Genomic DNA, 5,724 nt, shown 5'->3' with positions numbered 1-5,724 from the left:
ATAAGAAGGCACGGCGAGCTAAGGAGATCATAATCCAGCGCATAACGTGATCTTATGAAGACACTTATAATGAACTCCCACCCTATTTGCATGAGCTAAGGAAGGCCAACCCGGGAACAGTGACTGCCATACTTGTTAACTCACAAATGAGAAAGTTTGAGAGATGTTTTGTTGTTCTCGGATGGTGCGTTAGAAGTTTTTAAAATTCTTTGCGAAGGATGTTGGCCATTGAAGGGACACACCTAAAATGTAAATATAATGGTGTTTGATTCGTGGCTACAGCTTTGGATGGAGACAATCATATTTTTCAAGTAGCCTTCGACATCGAGGAATCGAAAAACAATAGTAGTTGGAATTGGTTCCTAACCCACCTTAATTATATGTTAGGGTGTCTTCCGGGTCTTGTCATTATATTAGATTGACATAAAGGTTTAATGAAAGAAGTCTACGAAATCTTCCAAAATGCAATCTATGGCTACTGCGCCTACCATATCTATAAAAACTTAGTTAACACATTTAGAGACTAGTTATTGGAAATGTCTTATTGGAAGGCTATAAAGACGTGCAAGAAGGCTGCCTTTGAAAGGTTAATGCATGATATCGAAATGATTAGCCCCTAATACATGGATGGTTGACAGAAATATAATACGAAAGATGGGTATCTTCACATTTTCCAAGAAAAATATTTAACTCGGTCACTACTAATATGTTAGAGTATGTTAATGCTTTGTTCAAAGAAGCACAAGAATACCCCATGACTATATTGATAGAAACGGTTGACTTTAAGATACAAGAAATATTCTAAGTGAGCTTCCGTGTACATGTCGCGAGTTTGACGTCAAATGATTCCTTTGTTTGCATGTTCTTTCAGTATGTATTATAATTTTCCTCATTATACCTACTACTCCCCATTATATATGGCACAAAATTACTAGTTCACATATAACGAATCCCTGTACCTAATACATGACAAGAGCCAATGAAAAATATCAAACAAATTCAGGGAGTATTGTGCAAAAATTAAACCCCTACAACAGAAGATGTTAGTCAGAAGGCCAAAAAAGACAAGAATTCCTTCATGTGGAGAGAAACGAAAAACAGTAAAGTGAGGAAGATATAAACAAATAGGACATAATCGACAGAGGTGCAAGTTTTCAATACTATTGGAATAATGTATTTTATGTTTAAATATAATGTGATGGTAAATGATTCAATTGCAAGACGTCTTTAAACATTATTGAAATTACAGAGTAAATCCCTTGGTGGCCTTAGATTGTTTGCTAAGGCGTAACTTGCGTGATGAGTAGATCCATCTCATTTTTGTTTGTGCAGAATGTTCACATCCATCTCAATGGACTATATAGTTAGCATTCATTAAACATATACAGGCAAATGTATTATGCATATACAACATTCAAGGCATTGGAAATGTCAACCCACCTTGCATATCAGTTTTTGAATTGTGATGAACAAGTTAGGTGGCTTACATACATCATGGAGGGCACCATGGTTGAATATAAGATTTTCCTTTGACAACATCCCCTCCTATTACCTATTATGTGGCTCACCTGAGTTTTAGATTAGGATGATTTTTCATCTTGGGCTCAAACATGAGGGGTGTACCTAATGGGCTAGTTTGATGCATGCATGCCACACTGGACCTCGCAATATACTGAGTTTATAGTAATTATGTAGTCAAGAGTGTATGTGATCATTTATTTGTTTGGAGAACATTATTATTGAATTTAACTTGTTATTATAACAATGATCCAGCTCATTATAGTTTAGTAATTCATTTTCAATATTGCCGAATGATTTCAAATGTTAGTAATGAAGCTTTTTGATTAACATTTGTGAATTTGAGAAATATGAATTGTGCATGATGAGTGTGAGTTAATAAATGAGGAAAATAGACATCCATGTGCCTTTTAATTGTACATCTTTCATATAAGAACAAAATTAGGAAAATCACAATGAAATGAATAAGAGATAGTAACGAAAGACTCACCACTTTGAAAAAGTATCCATGCACATGTAACTCAATCCAAACCATTAAATGCTTCAATATAGATATGCCATGTAACGAAATCAAATTGATGAGATGATTCTAACATCCTATGAGGTCATTCTTAACCCTTAGAAACTGAGAGATTTATATATATATATATATATATATATATATATATATATATATATATATATATATATATCTATATATATATATATATATATATATAGAAAAATGTGCCTCAATCTAAGAAGCCACGTATTGCAGGTATAATCGAATAAATTTTCCTAAACCTTAAACCCTATGATTATAACTACTCGGTCAATTTGCACCCTTCTTTAAACCAAGAACCCTAAAATTTACACATTGCATGAGTTCTTGGTCTTTTGCACAAGTTTTCGATCAATTTTAATGAGTTTTCGGTCAATTTCACTAAGTTCTCGATCAATTTTCTCGAGTTCTAGGTCAATTTCAACAAGTTCTCGTTCAATTTTAACGAGTTCTTAGTTAATTTCATGCAATGATTCATCGTGTACTTGAAAATTAACCGAGTATTCAGTCAAATTCACCTATTATGGGTCTTGCGACGATTTTTAATCGTCGTAAATTCATCGAGTGACTTTCGATAACATTGAAGAAGTCTTTTAATGCCATCGAAGGTTTGCTCGATGACATCAAAAAAATCTGAATTTTTGACTTGGGTTGCTAGACAATTTGGGCTCTAAATTTGATGTCATCAAATTGACCTTTGATGTGATCGAAGATGTATGTTTTTTCGAGCACTTTTTTGATGTCATTGGAGATATGTTCGATGCTATCGAAGTGAATTTGATGCCATCAAGAGAATCCATAATAAACTCATTTTGTTGCTGGATAGTTTGTGCTCTGAGCTCAATCCCATTGAGTTGTCTTCGATGACATCGAAGGCAATTCAATGGGACTTCGATGCCATCAAAGATATTTGTTTTTTAAAACTTTTTCTTTTACTCAAACATCTACCCATTCAACATACTAGCATACTTAAAATTAGATTTTCCTATACAATATAGGCCATATATAGGGCTTTGTTTGGTGGATTTTGTTATAGGCTTTGATGAGGTCTTGCAATTTTCTTCTCTTATCTTAAATCAGATGCCTTCAACCATTGAGTCTTCATTCTTGATTTTTAGTTGGGGCACTCCTGAATGTACGACTCATACTACACGCTAATTGATAAACTTAGGTACTTACACGGGTTACCCTGTCCCTAGCAATTAATCAAGAACTCGTTGAAATTGATCGAGAACATGGGTAAATTGACCTAGAACTCGGTGAAATTGACCTAGAACTCAGTGAAATTGATCGAGAACTCGGTTAAATTGACCAAAATCGCACTGAAATTGATTAAGAATTCATGAAAATGGACCTAGAACTTGATTAAATTGACTGAGAATTTGTTGAAATTGACCGAGAACTGGAACAAATTAGCCTAGAACTCACTGAAATTGACCTAAAACTTGCTGAAATTGGTTGGAAAAGTAAATAATTACACTATGGAATATAAATTGACTAGTAATTAAAAGAATAATTGAAAGGTAATGCTTAGTTTAATTTGGTTGGTATGAAACGATCGAATTCTTCCTACTAAATTCCTTTTATATTTATAGCTTTGATAATAAGGTGCATCCTAAGAAGTTCTTAATGATTGGGTGGTCAATTACCATTGTTTCTTATGGTATGGTCCACCTATAATTGGATATACTTCATTTTTGGAATAATGCCCTAAAATAATATGAAAAAAATAAATGTTCCTCGTGTATACATATTACATACATCAAGGTGGGACCCACGGTAACCCGAAGGTAGGGGCGGCACCATCTCACGTGAGGCCGGGCTCTCACCTAATCCGTTGAATCTGTACCGTGTACTAATTTATTTGCAACCATTAATTTATTGGTCGCAAATCAGATAGAAGAAATTATGTGATAAATGTGATTCTTACTCATGTGCATTTCACGTTTGGACATCCTACCCCTGCCAGGATGGCATGGGAGCTCCGTGGGACCCACTGTGATGTATGTGTTCTATCCCATGCCGCCCATCCATTTTAACACATCGTTTTAAGGCACAAGGATGCAGATCCGAGTCTCAAGTGAGGCGCACCACATGATGCAGTGGTGATAATGACGCACCATTGAGACGTTCTTCGGTCCACAGTGATGTTAAATTGCCGCCCAATCTGTTCATGAGGTCACATCTACCTGGATGTTGGGAAAATAAAAATGGGAAAATAAAAACATCAGCTTGATAAAAAAAAAAAAAAAAACTTCTTTGCTGCCAAGAAGTTTTCAACCGTATGCGTTCAATCTCAGCTGTTTCTTGCGGCGTGGCTCACTTAAGCCTTGGATCTGCCTTATTTTTGGATTCATGTTTTAAAGTTATCTTTTACAATGAATAGACAGCTTGGATAAAACATATACATCACAGTGGGCACATGGAGCCCGGGGATGGGGACCCAGATTAGCTAGAGACTGGTTGAGTAGCAATGTCATCAGGTTTTTTGGACCCTACCATGAGGTATGTGTTGTATCCACACCGTCCATCCATTTTGAGAGACCATTTTTAGAGAAAGATCCAACGATTCAGGCAAATCCAAAGCTCAAGTAGATTCCACCGCAGAAAACAGTGGGGATTGAGCGCCTTTTTTATTTTTTTAAAAGCTTGTTAGTACACCCACTGTCAGATCACACTTCAATGTTAGCCACCCCACTAGGGAATCGATGTCAAAGCCCTCTTGAAACGAGCTATCTTTCACTCAGTCTACCACCTGAGCTATGGGTGTGTGGAGATTGAACGCTTACCATTAAAAACTTTTTGGGGACTAAAAACGTTTTCGACTAAGCCTATATTTGTGTTTTCCGTTCATCCATGTCTGTGTTGACTCATAGACAGGTTTGACATCAAATAAACATCTTGGTGGGCCTAAGAATGAATTAACGGTGTGCGTCACTATCTTCACTGTTTTCCTTGATGGGGTTCGCTTGAGCTTTTGGTCTGCTTCATTTTTTGGTTCATGCCATAAAATGACCACTTTAAATGAATGGACAGTGTGGATACAACACATACATCATGGTGGGGCCTATAAAACCTGGTGACGTCGATTCACTACAAAGCCCGTCAATATCTAATTAGCATCCCCCGTACGATGTTTGTGCTTCCAGCTGGAAATGGATTGGCTACTCCCCCTGACACCAGCCCCGTGGCTAGTGAGCAGTGCTCAGTGGGGTCTACCATGATGTATGTGTTTCATCCATTCCGTTCATCCATTTTTAAAGATCATTGTAGGGCTTGATCCCAGAAATGAGAGGTATATAAATCTCAGGTGGACCACACCACATGAAAACAATTGTGATTGGATATCCACCATTGAAATCCTCCTAAGGCCCACTGTACTATTTATTTGACATTCAATGTGTTGAGTAGGTCATACAGGCCCAGATGAAGGGAAAACAAACTTTTATGGCCTCCAAAATGTTTTTAATGGTCGACGCTCATTCAACATTGTTTCCTGTAATGTGGCCCAATTGAGATTGGGATATAACTCATTTTTGGTCCCATATGGTAAAATGATCAGTAAAAATTGATGGGTGGCATGGGTGAAACACATACATCATTGTGGGCCCCCCAGAGCACCGACCACCAACCACTGGATGGAGTCAAGGGGAGTAGCCAATCAG

This window comes from Magnolia sinica, chromosome 10, assembly GCF_029962835.1.
Source record: "Magnolia sinica isolate HGM2019 chromosome 10, MsV1, whole genome shotgun sequence".
Taxonomy (NCBI): Eukaryota; Viridiplantae; Streptophyta; class Magnoliopsida; order Magnoliales; family Magnoliaceae; genus Magnolia; species Magnolia sinica.
This window is presented reverse-complemented; position numbering follows the sequence as displayed.